We start from the raw sequence: 26,159 nt of genomic DNA, 5'->3' as shown, positions 1-26,159 counted from the left end.
GTCTCAACGTCAACAGTGAAGAGGCGACTCTGTCCAGTGTCTGTGTTTTTTCCCCATTCTTAATCTTTCTTTTTATTGGCCAGTCTGAGATATGTTTTTTCTTTGCAACTCTAACTAGAAGGCCAGCATCCCGGAGTTGCCTCTTCACTGTTGACGTTGAGACTGGTGATTTGAGGGTACTATTTAATGAAGCTGCCAGTGGAGGACTTGCTGCCAGAGAGACTAGACGATAACAAACTGTCTCCCAACTCCCAGTGACCTCTGATTCCAAGCCACCAATAGGGAGCAGGACACCTGACAGTCCTTCTACCTGCTCAGGTCAGAGCCTCCTCAGTCTCTCTCCAAGTGGACAAGAGTGATGGAGTGCGTGGACAGAAGTGAGTGATGTTGTTATTGAAAGTTGTGCATTTACTGTTGATTGTTACCTTTGCTGGTGGTTAATAGTAGTTGATGCTGTGTCTTATACAGTCCTTTGCTTATGTCACTATCTCGTTATACAGTTAATATTATTATTGCTCATTGCTGTTACTCATTCATTCTCATGCTATGTTTATTAGTATATTCATTCATATTATTCTCTGTTCAGAACCACATCCATCTCATATGTCCTCTGGAAATTAAGTTATTTAGTGTGAGTAACGCTGTGTGGTTGCCGTAATCCTCTGACTGGGAAAGGTGGGCTTTTCATGCTCAGCAGTTTACCGTGTGTATCAATAATGATCCACCACCAAACGGACATCTAGCCAACTTGACACAACTGTGGGAAGCATTGGAGTCAACATGGGCCAGCATCCCTGTGGAACGCTTTCGACACCTTGTGGAGTCCATGCCCCAATGAATTGAGGCTGCCCTGAAGGCAAAAGGGGATGCAACTCAATATTAGGAATGTTTTGTACACTCAGTATATGATGATACTCTTATTCATAACAAAAGAACAGGTAGCTAAATATAATGTGCCTTTAATGAGAAGAGTTCAAATCTAGGCCTATTTATTTAATCTTTGGATTCTAAAATAGTTTGAAATCGGCATCTATTTCCTATTGTTTATTTCATTTCCATGATCATTGAAGAATAAATTCCTAACCTTTACTGACTGTGATGGTTTCATACTTGCGAAATAGCTTATAGGCCCTCTACAGCAAGGCTGCCCAACCCTCTTCCTGGAGATCTACCATCCTGTGGGTTTTAAGTCCAACCCTAATTTAACACACCTGATTCTACTAATTTGCTGCTCAACAAGACGTTAACTAGCTGAATCAGATATGCTAAATTATAGTTGGACTGAAAACCTACAGGACAGTAGATCTCCAGGAAGAGGTTTGGGCAGCACGGCTCTACAGGATCGGTGTTTACAGGTCCAAAACAGCAAATGTCACTGCAAAAGAAAACATTTTGCCACCTCCAAAGACTCGGCTGGTTTAAGGAAGAAATTCAGAGTCATCATTGTCCAAGACCAAGTCAAGACCGAGTGAGAATGGATCTGAGACCGAGACACTCAATATGTGGTATCGAGACCGAACTCGAGATTAAGAAAAGGACATTAAAAACATGGTGGAGATATTATTCTTGAGAACAAACGTTTAACATTTGTATCGATTGGCATCAGTCAAAGTGCACCAGTAACATCATGTTAGTAACTACCCACTGGGCAAAAACTGGTTGAATCAACTTTGTTTCCACATCATTTCAACCAAAAAACAATGTGATTACGTTGAATCAATGTGGAAAAATGATTGGATTTGAAAAATGTATTTGATCTTTTTTCACCCAACTTTTCACCTAAATCCAATAAAATTGGTGAAAGACCATGTGTTCTTAATGTTTTGTATACTCAGTGTACAATATTCACATGAAATATGATCAAATTGATCAAATTAGACACTCAATACCAACGATATAGCTGTATACAGGGTATATATACTAGTGCAATAGTTGGATCAGAGGAATAACTCAGAAGCAAAGGAGGATGATCAAAAACAGATAACGAGCCAGATCAGGGGTGAATAATGCCATGTTTTAGAGAAACAGACTATCACAAACTACATAATAAGTACCGTGTCTGTGACTGAGAGAATGCTTTTAATAGAGAGGAAGATGAGGAGCCTGCTCACAGGAAAACCACAATGAAAGTCCATCAACTGATGTGATTAGAGGTAAATGTCTCCTGCTCCTAACATGAGCTAAAATCATTTGCTTATCTGTCAGAGGAAATAACTATATTTTATTCAGGCTTTCTTTTTAACTACACTGCACAATAAAAAGCAGGTTTCATGTACAACTGCAGTATATATTGGCAACATCCAAAAGTAAGAAACAAGAAACAGTCTTGCTGTGTCTCCATATGACTCTCCACAGTGTGCATTAGAGGCAATATTTCTCCTATCTACTGTAGTTATTAGCTTAATAATAGAGGTGCAGATACATAAGCAGTAAACAACGACACTGAACATTTCCATGGAAATATAGCATGAGAAGTGGGGTTTCATCACTCGTGAGATGCTTGTTGTAATGGTCAGAAGCATTAATACATTTCTCATATTGGTGTTTTTGGGGGGTGAATTTAGATTTGTTTTTTTATATCTTGCTAAAATTGTCTGGTAAAGTAGTTGAATAGTTTTAGTTAGATGTATCTGAGGTTTGGTTCAACAGTACTTCTGTCAATCTCCTCAACACAACTAGTCTCTGAAATATGATTGGCTGAAGTTTCAGAAGGACAGGATGCGGCAAGAGTCTCGTCTAACTTTCCACCCGACTGTGGTGTGTGTGTGGGTGCGAGTGTATGTGTGCACTCGGGCACCTGTTTGCAGGTGTGGATATGTGACAGCATACATGTACTGGTTGGTATGCGATCTGTAGACTGTCTGTGACTGCTGCAGGAGAATGTAGGCCACTTTGCCTCCCTCACAGTAGAACCAACCACAATACAGATAATATGTAAATTCTCCTTTGAATAATATTTTTAGTCCAGGAGTAAGCATTATCTGTCTCTGGGAAAATCAGGGGAGAAGGGCCTTCGTCCGGGAGGTTACCAAGAACCCGATGGTCACTCTGACAGAGCACCTGAGTTCCTCTGTGGAGATGGGAGAACCATCCAGAAGGACAACCATCTCTGCAGTACTCCACCAATCAGGCTTTTATGGTAGAGTGGCCAGACGGAAGCCACACCTCAGTAAAATGCACATGACAGCCCGCTTAGAGTTTGCCAAACGGCACCTTAAGGACTCTCAGACCATGAGAAACAATATTCTCTGGTCTGATGAAACCAAGATTGAAGTCTTTGGCCTGAATGCCAAGCATCAAGTCTGGAGGAAACCTTGCACAATCCCTATGGTGAAGCATGGTGGTGGCAACATCATGCTGTGGGGATGTTTTCAGCAGCAGTGACTGGGAGACATGTCAGGATCGAGAGAAAGAACAAAAGAGCAAAGTACAGAGAGATCCTTGATGACAACCTGCTACAGAGCACTCAGGACCTCAGACTGGGGCGAAGGTTTACCTTCCAATAGGATAATGGCACTAAGCACACAGCGAAGACAACGCAGGAGTGGATTTGGGACAAGTCTCTGAATGTCCTTGAGTGGCCCTGCCAGAACCCGGACTTGAACCCGATCAAACATCTCTGGAGAGACCTGAAAATAGCTGTGCAGCAACGCTCCACATCCAACCTGACAGAGCTTGAGAGGTTCTGCAGAGAAGAATGGGAGAAACTCCCCAAATACAGGTGTGCCAAGCTTGTAGCATCATACCCAAGAAGACTTGAGGCTGTAATTGCTGCCAAAGGTGCTTCAGCAAAGTACTGAGTAATGGGTCTGAATACTTATTTAAATATCATTTTCAGTGTTTATGTCTAAAAACCTATGTCTAAAAATCTGTTTTTGCTTTATCATTATGGGGCAATGTGTGTAGATTAAATGGGGGGGACTATTTAATCCATTTTAGAGAGGCTTTAACGTAACAAAATGTGGAAAAGTCAAGGTATCCGAATGCGCTGTATATGGACTGAAAGAAACATTTAAGGAAATGTAGCACCTTGATCTTCACCAATGGCCGGAAAAAGGTGACATAGACAACAGTACATAGTTTTTGCATGATCTTGAATAATCAAGATCAAATCATGTAAAATACTAACAAAGATGAGGGAATGGTCAAAGTCAATTTATTCTGCTTACTTTTTTGTTTTACAGAAGAGAGCATTTCAAACGGAGAAAAAAAACATAGGATTTGTATTTGCTGTACCTTAATGCTTCTCTAGGATAGGGGGCAGCATTTTCACTTTTGGATAAATAGCGTGCCCAATTTCAACTTCGTTCTACTCATCCCCAGAATATAAGATATGCATATTATTAGTAGATTCGGATAGAAAACACTCTGAAGTTTCTAAAACTGTTTGAATCATGTCTGTAAGTATAACAGAACTTATGTAGCAGGCAAAACCCCGAGGACTAACCATTATTTTTTTATTTTTTTTAGGTCACTGTCTGTTCAATGAGGTTTCATTGGAATACTAGATTTATAATCATCCTGTTTTCAGTTCCTACCGCTTCCACTGGATGTCACCAGTCTTTGAAAATAGGTTGAGGTTATTCCTTTGTGCAATGAAGAAGTAAGGCCACCTGGAAACAGTGTAACGTCATGTGTACTGTTTGAGAGTTGCGCAAGACTAGAAACGTAGCGTTAGTTTGTTGATCTCCTGTATAGAAAACAGATAGACCCGTCTTCAATTGGATCGATTATTAACGTTTTCAAATACCTTAAGTTCCCAGAGAGGATCCCAGAGAGGATAAAAGTCTTATAGAAGAGGTATTTATTTTTTATTTTATTTTATTTCACATTTATTTAACCAGGTAGGCCAGTTGAGAACAAGTTCTCATTTACAACTGCGACCTGGCCAAGATAAAGCAAAGCAGTGTGACAAAAACAACAACACAGAGTTACACATAAACCAACGTACAGTTAATAACACAATAGAAAGATATATGTACAGTTTGTAGAGTGTATATGGGAGGTGAGGGGAGAGCCACCCCTTTTCAACAAACAAAGCCATCCCCCATAGCATAATCGACCATCCTGACCGCTGGGCTCAAGTGTGCATCGAAACAGAATGTAAGCTCATATTATAACTGGACAAACATGTAATGAAGTTGTGTTCTCACACCATTTACATCTAAACCACTCCGCAGTCATTGGACTTCAAGGCTAGAATGTGTCTACAACACTGCCCATTGAAGGAGCGACTGAGGTGCTGAGTAAGTTGAAATTCAACTGGGAACTTAGAAAATAACAAGTTAACAAGTAAACATGGAGAAATTGGGAGATTTGAATAGCATTTAGGAAATCTACATTTTTCAGTTTTGATTATCTGATGTTGCCAACCATGTCAAAAAATGTAAAACCGAAATGTTATATTTTGTAGCTTGTAACAAAGTATGTGGGCAATATCAAGATCAATACTTTTGCTGTAAGATCAGGCTTTTGGGGTTTGCTAACTTTTGCCGCAAAAATTGTTAAAATAAAATTATACTTTTTCCCCAGATTTTTTGGATGCATCTGGATTATATTATAAGCATATTTCAACGCAAGATGAATTTCACCAAGAAAAATGTCTTTGCAATACCACTTTGGATCTTAATGACTTAATTTATCTTAATTTCCTAATTTACCTGTTTTTTGCATTATGTGTGAATATGTTACATATTTATTTATTTTAAATTGTCTGTATCTATGGATTTTGATCACAAATATATTTTATTTAGTAAACTGTATCAAACCGTTATGGAAGGAGACACCACACACATGACAGAATAGATATAAATACACTATATATTTACTTGGGAATTTACTTAAAAAATGTTTAAAGGGGAGTATGCCCCGGACCCCTCCAAAATCCCCAAATAAAAATACTAACACATTAACAGATATTATGGATAGGCATGTAACACAAGCCATGTGTCTATTTGTGATACAGTGAATTACGGCAGTTCCAAGCATTTTGGGCGCCCTAAGCGAGATTTGCCCACCTCGCCGACAAAACATTTTAGTGGCCCCGCTCATGACGGCGGAGAGAAACATTTGGAGCTTTAAAGTTAATGTCCTGCAATTCTACTCATTTTGCCATGGGGCAGAGAGAACTTTGCAGTTATTAAGCAAATTTCCTGAAATTCAACACGTGGTGCCATTGTCATTGAAATAATTAAAATTCCGTTTTAAAGCTAATTTACTGCAATTCTAAACATTTTGCCATGACTTATGCCATGTTCATTTGATATCTGAGTGAGAGTGACTAACAAAATCATTGGGGGCCCCCTGGAGGTCAGGGCCCCTGGGCAGTAATTTGGCCATTACTACAAGACTTAGATAGCTGGCGAGACTAACTGGGCCTAGCAATCTATAACATCTTAGCTGACATGGGATAATTGAGTGACTGTCAGTGACTGACATAACAAGAAAAAAAATGCTGATGCAGAACCACATTTCGAAACTGCACGTTGTGTATTCTACTATCCTACGTTTTCTTCTGGAGGGGCCTCTAGTGGCTGCTTACTGTATGTCGCTTATAAATAGAAACGGCACCGCAGTAGATGTATTAGATACTTATTTACAGTAGCATGATGTATGATAAATAAAGGACATCCTGAAATAAAGAGTATTTCTGTGAGACATACAGAGAGCCAGTGGTGTAGTTTCAGTGTGTCTGCAGAAGACTGTACAACCCATCCGGCTGGGCTGAGGTTGCTGGTCTGTCGGGGATTGAGCTGTATACGTGGTACGTATCAGACTAGAGAAAAGAAAGACAGTTTAAGGACAGACAGTCCTTTAATTCTACAGTAATGTAAATGTAATGTAACTTAAAAGTATGTAACATCAATCTGAAACGGAGAGTCGTTCACAATCATCAAACACAGTGGGTGATTCTGAACTTACATTGTTGTTTTCAGATGACTTTCCATTTTCTTCAACAGGGCCTGTACAACACAGAGGGAGCCTGAGTGAGTGTGTGTGTGTGTGTGTGTGTGTGTGTGTGTGTGTGTGTGTGTGTGTGTGTGTGTGTGTGTGTGTGTGTGTGTGTGTGTGGTTGTTTGTCAATTTGCTGTACTTAATGTCCCTTCACACTTCTCCTCCTGACTCAAACCATCCTGTAGAAGTACTATTCTCTATTCTCATGCTCTAACACATTATCTTATGTATAACTTATATACATACATGATTACTGATATGACTACATCAGACCAACATACACGCCTAAACAACTTTGAGTCCTATAAAATGCCCTACATGTTATGAATCATTGGGATTGAGTTAAATAGACAAACCTAATGGTATAGATGTGGATGGTACAGAAGTGATCAGGCTGTAGACCCCTGCATTCTCTGAATCAGCCTGGAGGAAAGAGAGAGAGAAAGATCCTTATTTTCCCTCAGACTGTCTGTCTGTCCGTCTGAAAACCAGTATGTATCTATATCCAAGGTAATTAATTTTGCTGTACTTACATCTTCATTTGCAGATTGCTTCACAGGACCTGCACCTCACAGAGAGACAAAGACACAAGTAAGAGGTAGTTTTTTTCTGGGGGGGGGGGGGGGGGGGGGGGGTCAGGAGAAGTGAAAATAACAGGGTTTGATGTCCCTTCACACTTCCCCTCCTGACTCAAACCACCCTGGAGACTTACAGCTCTGTTCTCACGCTTTCAAGATGCTCTGACTAAAAAATGTAAGTTAGTTTGGTTGGCATTGAGTGATTAAGTGTTATTGTGCTGAGTGTCCCAAATTCACGTCCCAGGTCAGGAAGACAGGGACAGAAGACCTTCTGTTACAAACTCACCTGAGGGCAAAAATGTGGACGGTACATAGGCGATGAGAGAATAGATCCCAGCATCCCTTGAATCCAACATGCCTGCACTGCTCATAGCTCCCATCACCAAATCATCTACAACAGAAACAAAATTAAAATGAAATTAGAATATGTGTTTGTACATGCATGTGTGTAGTTGTGTTAGTAGTGTGTACAGTGTTTGATGTATTTTGTTTGGAACATACATTGCCTGTGATCATCCTGTCTGGCTGTAGGTCTGTACAACATAAAAGTATAAGAAGGTTGTGGTAAGAACATCTCATCATGGACAATACAGAACTAAAGGTTGATACAATCTGCATCATATTCACAAGGGGAATTCTTACCTCTGAGAATTGGTTTTCTCTGAAAAACAAATTAGACTAAATGAATGATATTGAATATAGCCTACACTACACAATATCACCAAAAGGAGTTGAAAGATTAACCCATGTCAAAGGCACTTATATTAATATGAGAAAGGAAAATGTTTGCAAATTATTTGTTATGCAGAATCGGAAAGTACTCACTGGTCCTCCTGCAGAGATAGACAGCTGTCAATCCCATCAGGAACACGCCCACTCCAGAAGACATACCCACTGCTGCCTGCCATAATTGCACCGCTGTTTGGTGACATGATGTCATCAGAAGAGGTCATTAGCTCTTAATCCAAATGTAAATACTTCAATGGTAGACAGGTGTTAGAATAACACTTTATTATTAGTCTTTGTAAATGTTTCTGTTTTCATATATGTGAGAAAAGACAGCAAGTCAGCTAAGCGTTTTACATTTGAGTCTGTGAAGGAAAATGTAATGTTTGTGCTTTTCTAATAACCAATTGGACTGGGTTCATGCAAGTGACTGATTGATCGTGACTGGGAGGAATCCTCACTATCAGCATAAGCAATTTGGCAGTGCGCCAAGAACATTGTTTTGAAAACCGAAAGGGGTGTCTCAGTTGGTCACATGCATGAACCAAACGTTAATGATGAATGAATTATGAATAATGAATAAGCTAAATCTTGCAAATATAACTTGTCTGTTTAAGCAGTATATAAGACAACTAATGGGACTTCCCCGGCGGAGCTCCCGACCAACGTGTACTATGGTACATTAAGTTTGTTGGAACCTCTCCAACTTGTTGATAATAAAGAATTATTCATTTAATATTGACTTCAGGTGTCCCTGATGGTAATTTCCGCGACAAGTAATTTAGCAGAGTCTCTTATCCAGAGTGACTTACATTAGTGCATTCATCTTAAGATAGCTAGGTGAGGCAATAACATATCACAACCACAACAAGTACATTTTCCATCAACAAAGTAGTTATCAGCAAAGTCAGTGCTAGCAGGAAAAGACAAGTGCATTTTTGCTGTGGGATTACTAAATAAGGATACTTACCCCAAACTCCTTTTTTAATGTTTGAATTCATAACGCTGTCTGTGGAGCTTTGACTTCCTGTGCACATGCAAGATAGAGACGGTTTGTTAACAGTTAACACACATCACAACTTAGTAAACACCAATAAACCAAAACCGTGTGGCCATACTCACTTTCAGTTGGACTCTTTGGTGTGTCCGTTGTCAAAGTAGGACTAACAGTCAAATCTGGTGCAAAGCAAAGTCATTGAATCTGGTTATACAATAAGGTATCTTAATGGGATGATTTAATTAATCCAATATCAACCTCTTTTCTAGTAATTAGGCACATTTGTGATGAAAAAAGAATACAAAGACCTGGGTTTGACAAAATATGTCATTATTTTTCAGTTTTACTAACTAAAGATGACCAACACACCTGATGTAGGATTCACTGCTGTGCTAGGGGCCAAATGAGAGGTCAAACCTGGTGAGAAGAGAAATGTACATTTGTTTCATATCAAATAAAATAAAATGTTTTACAACAGGTGTTACAATACAGCCTTACCATGAAACACTTACTTTCAACAATTACATTTTTTTAAGTAAGAAAATATTAGATGTAAAAATATATATAAATAATTAAATAAATTAAAAATTAAAACAATTAAAAGTAACACAATAAAATAACAATAACGAGGCTATATACAGGAGGGAATTCAGGTAATATGTATATGTAGGAAGGTGTAAAGTGACTATGCATAGTAAATAAACAACGAGTAGCAGCAACGTAAAAAGTAGGTGAATGCAAATAGTCTGGTTAGACATTTGATGAACTCTTTAGCAGTCTTATGGCTTGGGGGTAGAAGCTGTTAAGGAGCCTTTTGGACCTAGAATTGGCGATCCGGTACCACTTGCCATGCGGTAGCATAGAGAAAAGTTTATGACTTGGGTGACTGGAGTCTTTGACAATTTTTAGGGCCTTCCTCTGACCCCGCCTGGTATAGATGTCCTGGATGGCAGGAAGCTTGTCCCCAGTGATGTACACTAACCTCTGCGGTCGGATGCCGAGCAGTTGCCATACCAAGCGGTGATGCAATCAGTCAGGATGCTCTCGATGGTGCAGCTGTATAACTTTTTGAGAATCCCATGACAAATATTTTCAGTCTCCTGAGAGGGGATAGGCATTGTCATGCCTTCTTCACGACTGCCTTGGTGTGTTTGGACAATGATAGTTTGTTAGTGATGTGGACACCAAGGAAGTTAAAGCTCTCGAACCTGCTCCACTACAGCCCCGTCAATGTGAATGGGGGCGTGCTTGTTGTCTTGGCATCACACTGACAGGTCTCTGACCTCCTCCCTATAGGCTGTCTCATCATTGTCGGTGATCAGGCCTACCACCATTGTGTCGTAGGCAAACTTAATGATGGTGTTGGAGACGTGCATGACCAAGCACCTGTGGATGAACAGGTAGTACACGAGGGGAGTCAACACACACCTTTGACAGGCCCCTGTGTTGAGGATCAATGAGGCAGATTTTGTTGTTGCCTACCGTTACAACCTGGGGGCGGCCCATCAGGAAGTCCAGGATCCAGTTGCAGAGGGAGGATTTAAGGCCCTGGGTACTTAGCTTAGTGATGAGCTTTAAGGGGAAATATAGTGTTGAACGCTGAGCTTTAGTCAGCAAACAGCATTCTCACGTAGGTGTTCCTTTTGTCCAGGTGGGAAAAGGCAATGTTGAGACCAATAGCGATTGCGTCATTTGTGGATCTGTTGGGGCGGTATGTGAATTGTAGTGGGTTTTGGTTAATACATCCCATGCCTCAATGCCATCGGATGAATCCCAAAACATATTCCAGTCTGTGCTAGAAAAACTGTCCTGTAGCTTAGCATGCGTGTCATCTGACCACTTCCGTTATGAGCAAATCAATGGTAAGTCCTGCTTGAGTCTTTGCTTGTTAGCAGGAATCAGGAGGATAGAATTATGGTCAGATTTGCCAAATGGAGGGTGAGGGAGAGATTTGTACGCATCTCTGTGTGTGGAGTAAAGGTGGTCTAGAGATTTTTTTTCCTCTGGTTGCACATTTGACATGCTGGTAGAAATTACGTAAAATGGATTTAGGTTTTCCCGCATTAAAGTCCCCAGCTACTAGGAGCGCCGCTTCTGGATGAGCATTCTCTTGTTTGCTTATGGCCTTATACAGCTCATTGAGTGCAGTCTTCGTGCCTGCATCGGTTTATGGTGGTAAATAGACAGCTACGAAAAATATAGATAAACTCTCTTGGTAAATAGTGTGGTCTACAGCTTATCATGAGATATTCTACCTCAGGCGAGCAAGACCTCTAGACTTCCAGTTGTTTTTGACAAATAGACACAGACCACCACCCCTCGTCTTACTGGAGGTTTATTGTTCTGTCTTGCCGATGCACGGAAAACCCAGCCAACTGTATATGATCCATGTTCTCGTTCAGTCATGACTTGGTGAAACGTAAGATACGGATGGTAAACCAGGATTATCCACTTGCAGACGAATTCTCACCAAACATCATGATCTGCGGCCCCTGTATCGGAATCTCCTCTTCATGCGAATGACGGGGCTTTGGGCCTGGTCTGTGAAGAGACGTAAATCTTTCTCCTTCAATTCATTAAGAAAAAATCTTCGCCCAGCGAGTAATCGCTGTTCTGATGTCCAGAAGCTCTTTTCGGTCATAAGAGACGGTGGCAGAAACATTATGCACAAAACAAGTCACAAACAACGCAAAAAAAACACCCAGAATGGCACAATTGGTTAGGAACCCGTAAAACGGCAGCCATCCCCTCCGGGGGCCATTCATATCTAAGAAAAGTACAACAAAGTACAGTGACCGTACAAGCAGCTATGAATAAGTCTATGAGTAAACCTGTTGGAGCTTTAGTGAATTAGAGTGAACTAAACATGTCATTGTAAAGTAAGGGATACTTACTAGTTGGTCTCACTGTGATGTCAGGGGTCAAAGTAGAAGTAACAGTCAAAACTGCTGGAAAGTAATACAAGTCAATTCTGTATCTGATTACACAAATAGAAAGGTATTCATTATTTCTGTTAGAGAACAACACAACTCAGTCAGTAGAAAGATTAAATGCTCACAATTACATAATTTGGCATATTACTGTTAAAACCCAGAACCTTAAAAGCTTATGGTGTACCATGGGATGCCCTGTTAACATCCCACATAATGCTTACATGGATATTCCCTTCAATAACTTCTAGAATGGTCTCTGCCACTTATGATTGCCTGCTGTCTGTTAAATGCTCTACATTGGGTGTCACTCTAGTATGGGACTGTGAAATGCAGGGATTGGGGCCTGACCTGAACTGGGATACCATTTGGGGAAATGTATTTGTTACCTCTAAAAACCCAGCACACCAGCTTATACATTATAAGCGTATACATAGAAGTTATGCAACACCATTAAATGTTTTAAGATGAAGCTGATTCCTACTCCAATATGTGAGAGATGGCGTATGAGTACTGTTGTAACACTAATGTTTTGGGAATGTCCTGTGGTGTCCCAGTTCTGTTCACATGTTCCAAATGTCCTTACAAAAATGTGTTTCCCTGTGAAGATCCACCTTTATTTTTGTTGAATGATAACTGGTTCAGAAAATAATAATTTATGCGGGGTTAACAGCAGCAAAAAAAAGGTTATCCTTAGTGGATTACCCCTACAATCCTCTTGCCTCAAACACGGTTATTATATTTTCAAGATATTGTTCCTATAGAGCGATCAGCGGCCATGATAAACAAAGCTCGGGCAAATACAATTCAGGCATGGGATGTATTAACCAAAACTCTATCAGATATCAACACCACTTGAACAAGCAATGGACCTACATGGTAAGGGAGTTGGAGATAGACATTTTATTTTCTGAGAATAATATAGAATATTTTTTATTGTAAACTTCACTTCCTTCCTGTAAATGTCTAATTTGTCTGAGAAAAGACAGGTAGTCAGCTAGAGATGGATGCTTACCCAGACTGCTTTCTGTGGAGCTTTGACCTCCTGGGCACATGCAAGAGAGAGACTGTTTAATAACAGTTAACACACAACACAACTTATTACGCCACTAAACTAAAATCATGTGGACTCTTTGGTGTGTCAGTTGTCAAAGTAGAACTAGCGGTCGAACCTGGTGCAAAACAAAGTCATTGGATCTGATTATACAAAAATGAAGGTATTTAAATGAGTTGATTTAATTAATGAGATATAAACCTATTTTTTTAATCAGGGGAAATTAGGAGTAAAAACCTGAGTAAAATAAATCTAGCCTATTTGTTTAGGTCCTTTCTGCTAACTAGAGAAAGATGACCAACACACCTGATGTAGGATTTACTGCCATGCTGGGGGTCAAAGGAGAGGTCAAACCTAGTGAGAAGAGATTACACAAGAACAAATGTAAATTAATTTAATATCTAAGGTCATTCAATAGGCATAAAGAGAGAAGTACACTACACATTACCTACAAATCAGATGGACTAAAAGTACACAAATCTAGACTGAAATTACAAGCAGCTATGAGTGGGTCAATTCATAAATCGGATGGAGCTTTAGTGAATGAATGGTAACAAAAATATACATGTAAATTAAAATTAGTGGGCCTACTTACTGGTAGTTGATCTCACTGGGGTGTCTGGGGTCAAAGTAGAAGTAACAGTCGAAACTAGTGGGAAGCAATATAATTACACAAGAATAAGGTATTACATAATGTTGGTCTCTTAATTTTACAGGCCCGTAATCTAAACCATTGACTGTATAATTGGTATTTGCATAGATGGTCATTTAGAGGCCCAACACACCTTCTGTAGGACTCACTGTCGTGCTGGTAGGCAAAGTAGATCTAGGACCTTGAGTCAAACCCACTGAGAAAACACATATTAATGAAATTAGCATTTTATTAATGATCGTATTATTGATTATCATGGTGTTGTTGGCCTTTTGAAATACCTTCATGACTTATCTATTCAAAGTGGGCAAAGTAGGACTATCACATTTACTATGGACAGATTGCTTCTAGCCCTGGTAGATGATATTTCTCCTCATTATAGAGATGATAAGACCAATTCATAATGTGATAAAGTCTTTCAGGACAGATACGGTGTTGATTGTTGTTATCAGCTTCCTAGAATAAGGTCACCATGTATCTAACAGCAGAAGCCTAACAGTGCATAGATACAATCTAAACACTGAACCAGTTCAACAAAGAATTTAAACTACACAACCTGGGACTCAACACCAGATCAGCCTGGGACCTGGCCCAGAATAAGACAGTGTGGAGATCCATATGTCAAGGTGCTGTGCTCCAAGGAGCGAGCGAAGATGAGTGAGTTATTGAGTTAGTGGGGGGGGGGGGTCAGAATGAATATAGTCATATTAAACAAATCAATGGGTAGTCAGATCATGAAGACCTGCAGCACTGATAGATTCTTACTGTATAGATAATGACTCACCTGTAAAGCTGTACACATCACTGCGTGGTGAGAGAGAGTTTGGTCCTGAGCTCACGCTGTAGTCACAGCTCACCTCCTTACTCCTCACTGACTGTAGACTTCTAATAAGATCATTCTCGTCCACAGAGAATTGACAGAACCAGTATTTGGAATCTGTGTGTTTCTTCTTCCAGACGTGTGCTCTAAAAAGACGCTTACTCTGCTCTCCAACATACAGGTTACAGGTGGTGTCATTACTGACAGAGCCAGGAATTAAACAGATGGAGGTTCTCTTTCAGACTGACTGTAATATTTGGTTTCTGACCTGTTGGGAGAGGACAACGACTTAATGAAGTACAAGGCACACTATTCTGCACATAACAATATATTGTAGAGCCTGCAGTCTTTCACTATGCAAGTTCAAATCATGATGGTCATAAACATGACATGGACTTGTGATTTGTATAACTATTTTGAATTAACTTGGACTGTGATTTAAAAACGTTAATTAAAATTAATTAATTTGTTCAAAATAAGTTAGCAATAAATTAAGCATTTGCCCAATGGGCACAGACGTCAGTTCTACACCTCGTTTTGATTTACATTTGATTGAGTTGTCAACTAATGTGAATTCAAAGTGAAATCAACAACATTTCATCCATGTCATTGGATTTAGGTTCAATGTTGGGTGAAAAAAAGACCAACATTCACAAAATTATTTTGGCAAATCCAATACATTTTCCACGTTGATTTAATGCCATCAGAAGGAAACATATTTTTTTGTTAAAAAGAGGTATAAACAATGTTTATTTAACAAGTTTTTGCCCATACTAATAAACCTGCCCTTAAAAAATGTACATACAGTATATATGTATTTCATACATATTTCTGTATTTTTATGTAAGTATCTTACCTGTAATAATGTATGTATCACTGCGGGGAGACAGAGAGTGTGATCCTGTGTTCACTCTATAGTCACAGCTCACATCTCTCTCCAACTGCAGATGCCTGAACAGATCATTTTTAGTAACACTGAAGGTACAGAATAGTTTGGATAATGCTGCGTTAAATCTCCTGACCCAAGCCTCTTTGTAGGCCTGAGGCTGGTATCCAGTGTACATGTTACAGCTATGACCATCACTGACAGACTCAGGAAGTACACAAATAATGGTGATGTCATGAGAAGATTCGTCATTGACACTAATGTCTGGTTTCTGCAGTTTACCTGTGAGGAGAACACATCAATAACTGTCCATACTGTAGGTTAATGAGAATACACACCTCTTTCTGTACTAGATAACAAAAAGAGTAAGAACTAAAGTCTGTATATGTTAGCATGACATTACATATTCCAATCTGATTACAGTGAGCCAATCAGATCAGTGTATTCATAATAATACTACTATTTTACCAAGAATAGTGATAGGCGCAGGATGACTGTGTGTTGATGGATAGTGAGTCTCTACTGTGTAAAAACATCTGTTTGACCTCGGCAGATAAACGTTCACCTGCCCACGAGAGCAGCTCAGCCCCTGTGAGTGACCTCGTACAGGGTGAGGGTTTAGGATATCTCCCCTCTGTGTAGAAGTAACACTGAGACACAGAGGTAGATTGAGAAGTGTGACATCTCAGCTGAACTGTGTCTCTCTCTCTGATGACTGCAGGACTCACTGTCAACCTGGGAAGAGGAGGGCCTGTAAGATCAGAAGAGAGGAGTATTTCAAATGTTTGACTTGTTTTGAGAAATTTACTGACAACCATTCAATTGGATTTAAATATGCATGTCTATTATAAAATCAAGTAAATCTATCAACATTTAATGTCTAAAAACATTTATCTTCAAGTTTATTGAGACTAAAGGATTTTGATAATAAGGTCCATTCGTTCATATAATGATAGTATGTGAAATATATATTGTTTTAAGTAATGGCTTATTACAACATACGTAAAAATATTCCAGACTGTGTTGAGGAAGATCTGAGAGGACAGAGAGAACTGAGCATTTTGTTACTGGTTTGGGAAATGTACTGTCAGCCGTTAAACATAAAACAATCACACTTAGTTTTTTCAGACCCTAGATCTTTGAGAATAATTCCCAGCGATAGTATGGGAAATAATGGGGATATAATATATTGCTTCATGAAACGGCTCTTTACAAAAGACAATAATAGCGTATTTGTAGAGGACCAATTGAGCAGTACAGTGTTTGCAGTGTTTACAGCTATAGACATTTGTTTTACCCTGAATTTGGACAGAAGTAGGTTCACTGTATACGGATTTGAACTGCCAACCTTCAGCACTGTATTGTATTAATCATTTATCAGTCATTCCTGTTGAATTCATAGTGTCAGATGGATACACTATCAGCTAATGTTACGTTTGAATGATAAGATTATATATTTCCAGGGTAACTAAAAACTCATAAGTTTGATACTGACCTTGGGCTTTGATGGATTGGAAGGTATCTAGAAATGATAAAATATGTTATCGTCTGACATTCTAAAAAAATGTATTCTACATGAGATACCGGAACACTTCACACAAGTTGGTAATGTAGCATAATCTACTGTAATGCATTAATGGGGATCAAGCGATGGCCATTATTTTCTGAACAAAATGTTAAATAATGATAGAGAGCAATAAATAAGATGATTAATGGAATAAGATACAAGACACTCATCATAGTCAAGAGATTCAGAAATATCGAGAGTTCCTAAAGTAAAAGACTAAAAGAGGGGAGAGTGTCACGGTTTTCTAAAGTTGAACCCAGAAGCAGACCAGGACAAGGAGAGTAAGACGAAGGTGAGTATTTATTTACAAGTTTGAATGTAGTGATAGAAAAATCCAAGTGATGGAGCGGGCAGCGGAGGTGAGTTGATGGGATTGAATAGGAAGATCCAATGAAGTAACTGAAGTCACCGACGACCAGGTAGGGATGAGATGAGTGTTCCGGGTGAATGACTGTAGACAGAAAAAAAGTTCAAGGCAAGCAAAACGTACAAAACAACAAAACAAACTCTATCAAACTGGAGGTTGATACACTGGCACAACATACTGTTCATGGCTAACGATCCGGCAGGGAATGGATGTCAGGTCAGTGCTTATGAAGTGGAGGGGTGATGATCAGGACCAGGTGTGCAGATAGCGGATTGGAAACAGGTGCGGTAAATCAGAGATCTCCCAACCAGCTACGTCGCCCGGCAACCAGACAGGGTGCGTTCCAGGACACCGGAAAAAACACTCCAGGACAGAACACAGGCAAAAACAGACTCAGGAAGCGGGATTCGTGACAGGAGAGAAGAAGAGGAATATCCTGTAGAACAAACAGATGATGAAACTGTAGAAATTTAGAAATAACTCACCAAAAAGGAGGATGACCAAGAACAGATGACCAGCCATATCAGGGATGAACAATGCCATTTGTCAGACAGCTACATACTGTTAGTCTGACTTCACAGTAAGGTGTGTGACTGAGTCAGAGGATTGTTTGAATAGAGAAGTAGATGTGGAGCTTGTTCACTACAAAACCACAGAGAGCAAAAACCTTAACAACAGTCTCATACGGCAAGCGTGAGCTAATGTTGCAGGGGTAAGGGTATCTGAACAATCAGAATAATTTATCGGTCATACACTCCCCTCCATATGCATGTGGACAGTGAAGCCCAAAAAATATATTTGGCTCTTTTCTCCAGTATTTTAGATTTGAGATAGAATGTTTTCATTAAAGCGACAGTACAGAATTTCCCCTTTATTTGAGGATATTTTCATAAAGTTTTCATTCCCCTTGACTGATTATTATAATAATAATTATTATTATTATTCTGTTACAGCCTGAATTCAAAATGTATTTTAATGTATTTTATGTCTCACCCATCTACACACAATACCCCATTATGACAAACTGAAAACATTGAAAATGAAATAGAGAAATATCTCATTTTGATAAGTTTTTACACCCCTGAGTCAATACTTTGTAGAAGCACCTTTGGCAGCGATTACAGCTGTGAGTCTTTCTGGGTCTCTAAGTCTCTAAGAGCTTTCCACACCTGGATTGTGCAACATTTGCCCATTATTCTTTTCAAATGTCTTCAAGCTCCGTCCAATTGGTTGTTGATCATTCCCAAACAACCGTTTCAGATCTTGCCATAGATTTTCAAGTAGATTTAACTCAAAACTGTAACTCTGCCTTTCACTGTCTTCTTGGTAAGCAACTCCAGTGTAGATTTAGCCTTGTGTTTTAGGTTAATATCCTACAGAAAGGTGAATTCATCTCCCAGTGTCTGGTGGAAAGCAGACTTGACCAGGTTTCCCTCTAGGACTTTGCCTATGTTTAGCTCCATTCTGTTAATTTTCTATCCTGAAAACCTCCCCAGTCCTTAATGATTACAAGTATACCCATAACATGACGCTGCCACCACTGTGCTTGAAAATATGGAGTGGTACTCAGTAACGTGTTGTATTCGATTTGCCCCAAAAATAGCATTTTGTATTCAGGACATAAGAGTGAATTGCTTTGCCACATTTTTTGCAGAATTACTTTAGTGCCTTGTTGCAAACAGGTACAAGCTTCCTTCTTTTCACTCCGTCATTTAGGTTAGTATGGTAGATTAACTACAATGTTGTTGATCCATCCTCAGTTTTCTCCTATCACAGCCAATAAACTCTGTAACTGTTTTAAAGTCATGATTGGGCTCATGGTGAAATCTCTGAGCGGGTTTCTTCCTCTCCGGCAACAAAGTTAGGAATGATGCCAGTATCCAAAGTGTAATTAATACCTTCACCATGCTCAAATGGATATTCAATGGCTGCTTCTTCTTTTTTCCCCACATCTACCAATAAGTGTCCTTCTATATGAGGCATTAGACAACCTCCCTGGTCTTTGTGGTTGAATCTGTGTTTGAAATTCACTCCTTGACGGACCGACCTTACAGATAGTTGTATGTGCGGGGTACAGAGATGAGGTCATTAAAAATCATTTTAAACACTATTATTGCACACAAAGTGAGTTCATGCAACTTAATATGTGACTTGTTAAGCACATTTCTACTCCTGGACTTATTTAGGCTTTCCATAACAAAGGGGTTGAATACTTATTGACTCTTTTTTTTTAACCTGTTGGATACATTTGCAGTTTGTTTTGGTTGTGTTTTGGATTATGTTTTGCTCAATAGGAAATTAATTGTATCCAACTGTTATGGAAGGAGGTATCACAGAGGTGAAATAATAGACATAAATACAGTAGATTTGGCATTTACTAGGGGGAAGAAACAAGAAAAATGCTCAAAGGGGAGTATGCCCCGGACTCCTCCAAAAACTCCAAAATATAAATATTAACACAGTAACAGATATTATGGATAGACATGTAACAGAAACCAGTTGAACATGTGTAATACAGTATAAATATCTTAAGCAACTTATTTACAGTAACTGGATGTGTGATAAACAAAGGATATCATATGAGAAAGAATGTATTTGTGTGAGATGTGTGAGACATAGAGGTGTAGTTTCAGTGTGTCTGCAGAAGACTGTACAACCCATCCGGCTGGGCTGAGGTTGCTGGTCTGTCGGGGATTGAGCTGTATACATGGTACCAATCTTAAACTGAAAGTCATAAAACACGGCGAGAGTGACTTTTTAAACGTTTATTTAACCTTTATTTAACTAGGCAAGTCAGTTAAGAACAAATTCTTATTTACAATGACTGCCTACACCGGCCAAACCCGGACAATTGTATGCCGCCCTATGGGACTCCCAATCACGGCCTGGTGTGAAACAGCCTGGATTTGAACCAGGGTGTCTGTTGTGACACCTCTAGCACTGAGATGCAGTGCCACTCGGGAGCCCCTAAAGTGTTGTCAGAAGTGAGAGAGAGCGTGAGAGAGTGTGAGAGAGAGAGAGAGAGAGAGAGAGAGAGAGAGAGAGAGAGAGAGAGAGAGAGAGAGAGAGAGATACTTTAATCCTCTAGTCAGTCTGTCTGTGAAAACAGTGCTACATATAATAATATAACAATATGATACAATGAACTGTACAACGATATATCTATACTCCATGCAATTATTTGTGCTGTACTTACATGTTCATTTGCAAATGCCTGTGTATCCACATCAACGGGACTTGCACATCACAGAGAGAGACAATTCCATGAGTAAGAGGTTGTGTATGTATGTATGAGTGTGTGTTTGAGGGGGGTCATGTGTATATTACATGTCTAAATTGCATGTGTGTTACTTAGTCGAGTTTGCCCTATTGCGTTAGTAACAGCCAAACAGAAGAAGTGCAAGTAACAAGGCTTAATGTCACTTCACACTTCTCCTCCTGACTCAAACCACCCTGCAGATCTACAGCTCTATTCTCACGCTGCTGATGCTCTGACACATTCATTTCTGTTTTAAGTGTCATATATGAGTTTTGATATGGTTAGGCCCAAAGTTTAAGCATTTACAGTAGCTGCGCACTTGCAGATGGTTCTGAGTTCTGAGGGACAAACCTGAGGGCATGAACGTGGACAGTACATAAGTTATCTGAGAATCGATTCCAGCATCTCCTGAATCCACCTGTAGTAGAGAGAGAGGGAGAAGAAGAGAGAGAAGAGATAGACTTTTTATCCTCCAGTCTAAAAACTGTCTGTCTATTCTGCTCTCTAACTCGTGACATGAACTGCACCCTCCTTTGTATCACAGGAAGTGTTTGTGGGTTTTGTGTCATTCTGAGGTCTACACATGTCCAATGCAAGATGTAGGTTATTTGATCAAAAATAGTTTATAAGACTAAACTCTGTACCTACTTAGGAACACATTTGCACAGAAATGATTTCTGTTGAAAAACATCTTATTTGTTAATAAATATAAATTACCATATAAATCTGTAAATAAATATAGCTGTTGATTTGATACTTTGAACATTCATATGTTGAAGCACCACTAATGTAACATTAAGGTATTGATCCTCAGATCAGACAGTCAGAGGGCAGAGGATGCTGGTGAGAGGAGTTATAGGAGGACGGTCTCATTGTAATCGTTGAAATGGAATGAATAGAATGGAGTCGAACACATAGTTTTGATGTGTTTGATGTGTTTGACTCCGTCCTATTAAATCCATTACAATCATTACAATGAGCCTGTCCTCCTATAACTCATCCCACCAGCCTCCTCTGTCAGAGGGGTATATGTGTACAGATACCACTGTAATGTAAAATACTTACCATGACTCCGCTGCTCACCGCTCCCTTAGACACCAAATCATCTACAACTGAAACACAATGAAAATGGAATTACAGTGTTTGTACATGCGTGTATATAGTTCTGTAAGTTGTATGTGTGTCTATGTTGATGTATTTTGTTTGGAACATACATTGGCTGTGATCATCCTGTCTGGCTGTAAGTCTGTACAACGTAAAAGTATAAGAAGTTTGTGGTAAGAACATCTCATCATGGACAATACAGAACTAAAGGTTGATACAATCTGCATCATATTCACAAGGAGAATTCTTACCTCTGAGAATAGTTTTTCTCTGAAAAACAAATGAGGCTAAATTAATTATATTGAATATAGCCTAACCTATACAATATGATCAAAATGAGTTGATAAATGAACCCATGCCAAAGTCACTTACATTAATGTCAGCACGGTAAATTTGCAAATTATTTGTTTTGCAGAATCAAATGTACTCACTGGTCCTCCTGCAGAGACAGACAGCTGTCAATCCTACCAGGAGCACGCCCACTCCAGAAGCCACACTCACTGCTGCCTGCCATATTTGCCCCACTATTTGGTGACATGATGACATCGGGAGAGGTCATTAGCTCTTGGACCACATTATTGTTCGTCTAAGAAAATGTGCACAGCTCTGTTTTCATATGTGTGAGAAAAGACAGCTCGAAAAGGATACTTACCCAGAATGCTTTCTTGACTGTTTGATTCCACATCACTTTCTGTGGAGCTTTGACCTCCTGGGCACATGCAAGAGAGAAGGACAGTTTAATAACAGAGTTATGCAAATATTTCTAAGAAGAGACAAATTGTTTGATTAATCCTAAACCTTTGACTGAATTCACATTTGGCTATATTTGTATACTGGTTTATGCTTTAATAGACAAAAATATTTAGCAAACTAAATTAAACCTATTGGCTATACTTACTTTCAGTTGGACTTGCTGGGGTGTCAGTGGTCAAAGTACAGCAAACAGTCGACCCTGATGCAAAGCAAATCATTGGATCTGATTATACAAAAATACATCTAAATGGGTTGATTTTAATCAATCAAATATCAACCTCTTTTTGTAATGAGGCAAATTTGTGATGGGAAAAAAACATACAAAAACATGGAGAAGATAAGCTACTCTATTTGTTTTACTTATATTAGCTAACTAGATAAAGATGACTAAGAGACCTGATAAAGGATTCACTGCCGTGCTAGGGGTCAAAGGGGAGGTCAAACCTGGTGAGAAGAGATTACTCATATTACACAAGAACAAATGTAAATGAATGTAATATCTAAGGTCATTAATTAAGCAGAAAGAGAGAAGTACACTGCACATTACCTACAAATCAGATGGACTAAAAGTACACAAATCTGGACTGGAATTACAAGCAGCTATGAATACATCTATTAGTTAACCGGTCAGAGCTTTAGTTAATGAATGTGAACAAAGATATTGTATTTGCAAACTAAGTTTAAATTGGTGGATCTACTTACTGGTAGTTGGTGTCACTGTGGTGTCTGGGGTAAAGGTACAAGTAACAGTTGAAACAAGTGGGAAGCAATATGACTACACAAGAATAAGGTTTTACATTCACATTTGGGTCTTCTTCATTTTACAGGCCCATAATCTAAACTCTTGACTGTACAATTGGTATTTGCAGAGATGGTAATTTAGAGGCCCAACACACCTTCTGTAGGACTCACTGTCGTGCTGGGAGGCAAAGTAGATCTAGGACCTGGAGTCAAACCCACTGAGAAAACACATAATAATGAAATTTGCATTTTATTCATGATCGTATTAATGATCATCATGGTGTTGTTGGCCTTTTGAAATACCTTCATGATTTATCTATTCAAAGTGGGCAAAGTAAGACTATAAAAATCACGACGGACAGATTGCTTCTAGCCCTGGTAGATTATATTTCTCCTCATTATAGAGATGATAAGACCAATTCATAAGGTGATCAAGTCTTTCAGGACAGATAAGGTGTTGATTGTTGTTGACAGCTTCCTAGAATGAAGTCACCATGTTATCTAACAGCAGAAGTCAAACAGCGCATAGATACGATCTAAACACTTGACTAGATGCACACAGACATTCTATTACTTGTGCTGATGATCCCAGACATTGGTGTTGAGGCTGGTGTCATATCTATAGAACAGCTTAATTAACTAACAGAACCGCTTCATTTACACATGAACACAACTATTCTTATTGCTGAAACCTGCTTTGCTTTCAAATAAAAGCAGTGTCACTATAAAAGGACAAATGTGTAGCCTACCTGCTATAGAAGGTGTCTGTATAGTTGTTGGATCACTGATGTGAACTCCCAACAGATCTGAAATAATTTGGGATTGAAATGTGGTATTTAGTTTTTTTGTCAGAATTTATATAATCATACTAAGAAGATGCTAAATTCAAAGTGAGTCAGATCATGAAGACCTGCAGCCAAAGCTTTTCCCATCACTGCTGGAGAGAGAGATTCTGGTCCTGAGCTCACTCTGTAGTCACAGCTCACCTCCTTACGCCTCACTGACTGTAGACTTCTGATAATATCCCTCTCAGTTACAGTGAATCTACAGAACCACTGTTTGGAACCTTTGCTTTTTTCTTTCCAGATATTTTCTGTGAATAATTGCTGACTCTCCTCTCCAACATACAGTTTACAGGTGGTGTCAGGACTGACGGATCCAGGGATCAAACAGATGACGATGAAGAACCAATCAAAATAGACTGTAATGTCTGGTTTTGGATATGTTAGGAAAGGACAGAGACTCCTTTTTGCATCACTCTATTTGAATGTAATGTAAACTCAGCAAAAAAAGAAACGTCCTCTCACTGTCAACTGCATTTATTTTCAGCAAACTTAACATGTGTAAATATTTGTATGAATATGACAAGATTCAACAACTGAGACATAAACTGAACAAGTTCCATAGACATGTGACTAAAAGAAATTGAATAATGTGTCCCTGAACAAAGGGGGGGTCAAAATCAAAAGTAACAGTCAGTATCTGGTGTGGCCACCAGCTGCATTAAGTACTGCAGTGCATCTCCTCCTCATGGAATGCACCATACTTGCCAGTTCTTGCTGTGAGATGTTACCCCACTCTTCCACCAAGGCACCTGCAAGTTCCCGGACATTTCTGGGGGGAATGGCCCTAGCCCTCACCCTCCGATCCAACAGGTCACAAACGTGCTCAATGGGATTGAGATCCTTGCTCTTCGCTGGCCATGGCAGAACACTAACATTCCTGTCTTGCAGGAAATCACGCACAGAACGAGCAGTATGGATGGTGGCATTGTCATGCTGGAGGGTCATGTCAGGATGAGCCTGCAGGAAGGGTACCACATGAGGGAGGAGGATGTCTTCCCTGTAACGCACAGCGTTGAGATTGCCTGCAATGACAACAAGCTCAGTCCGATGATGCTGTGACACACCGCCCCAGACCATGACAAACCCTCCACCTCCAAATCGATCCCGCTCCAGAGTACAGGCCTCGGTGTAACGCTCGTTCCTTCACGATAAACGCAAATCCAACCATCACCCCTGGTAAGACAAAACCGCGACTCGTTAATGAAGAGCACTTTTTGCCAATCCTGTCTGGTCCAGCGACCGTGGGTTTGTGCCCATAGGCAACATTGTTGCCGGTGATGTCTGGTGAGGACCTGCCTTACAACAAGCCTACAAGCCCTCAGTCCAGCCTCTCTCAGCCTATTGCGGACAGTCTGAGCACTGATGGAGGGATTGTGCGTTCCTGGTGTAACCTTGGCAGTTGTTTTTGCCTTCCTGTACCTGTCCCGCAGGTGTGATGTTTGGATGTACCGATCCTGTGCAGGTGTTGTTACACATGGTCTGCCACTGCGAGGATGATCAGCTGTCCGTCTTGTCTCCCTGTAGCGCTGTCTTAGGCGTCTCACAGTACGGACATTGCAATTTTTTGCCCTGGCCACATCTGCAGTCCTCATGCCTTCTTGCAGCATGCCTAAGGCACGTTCACACAGATGAGCAGGGACCCTGGGCATGTTTCTTTTGGTGTTTTTCAGAGTCAGTAGAAGGGCCTCTTTAGTGTCCTAAGTTTTCATAACTGTGACCTTAATTGCCTAACGTCTGTAAGCTGTTAGTGTCTTAATGACTGTTCCACAGGTGCATGTTCATGAATTGTTTATGGTTCATTGAACAAGCATGGGAAACAGTGTTTAAATCCTTTACAATGAAGATCTGCAAGTTATTTGGATTTTTATGTATTATCTTTGAAAGACAGGGTCCTGAAAAAGGGACATTTCTTTTTTTGCTGAGTTT

The 26,159-nt window shown here is 39.7% G+C and overlaps 3 long non-coding RNA genes across 4 annotated transcripts; all 3 read right to left on the bottom strand.

Moving 5' to 3' along the window:
- Positions 1-7,312: 7,312 nt before the first annotated feature.
- On the bottom strand, positions 7,313-7,893 carry LOC120063587. Its single transcript, XR_005478528.1, has 3 exons — positions 7,819-7,893; positions 7,488-7,516; positions 7,313-7,377 (listed from the first exon to the last, which is right to left on the bottom strand). It is a non-coding gene; the product is annotated as an uncharacterized LOC120063587 (long non-coding RNA).
- A 145-nt stretch (positions 7,894-8,038) lies between these two features.
- On the bottom strand, positions 8,039-22,603 carry LOC120063458. The gene is made up of 4 exons (XR_005478504.1): positions 22,547-22,603; positions 22,326-22,418; positions 22,146-22,164; positions 8,039-8,065 (listed from the first exon to the last, which is right to left on the bottom strand). It is a non-coding gene; the product is annotated as an uncharacterized LOC120063458 (long non-coding RNA).
- A 196-nt stretch (positions 22,604-22,799) lies between these two features.
- Positions 22,800-24,199, bottom strand: LOC120063478. 2 transcript variants are annotated; one of them, XR_005478512.1, is made up of 4 exons: positions 24,138-24,199; positions 23,544-23,606; positions 23,350-23,373; positions 22,800-23,091 (listed from the first exon to the last, which is right to left on the bottom strand). It is a non-coding gene; the product is annotated as an uncharacterized LOC120063478 (long non-coding RNA). The 2 variants fall into 2 exon arrangements; XR_005478511.1 differs by having other exon boundaries at positions 22,800-23,373.
- Between the last annotated feature and the right edge of the window lie 1,960 nt (positions 24,200-26,159).

Source organism: Salvelinus namaycush, chromosome 2 (assembly GCF_016432855.1).
Source record: "Salvelinus namaycush isolate Seneca chromosome 2, SaNama_1.0, whole genome shotgun sequence".
Classification (NCBI taxonomy): Eukaryota; Metazoa; Chordata; class Actinopteri; order Salmoniformes; family Salmonidae; genus Salvelinus; species Salvelinus namaycush.
This window is presented reverse-complemented; position numbering and strand designations above follow the sequence as displayed.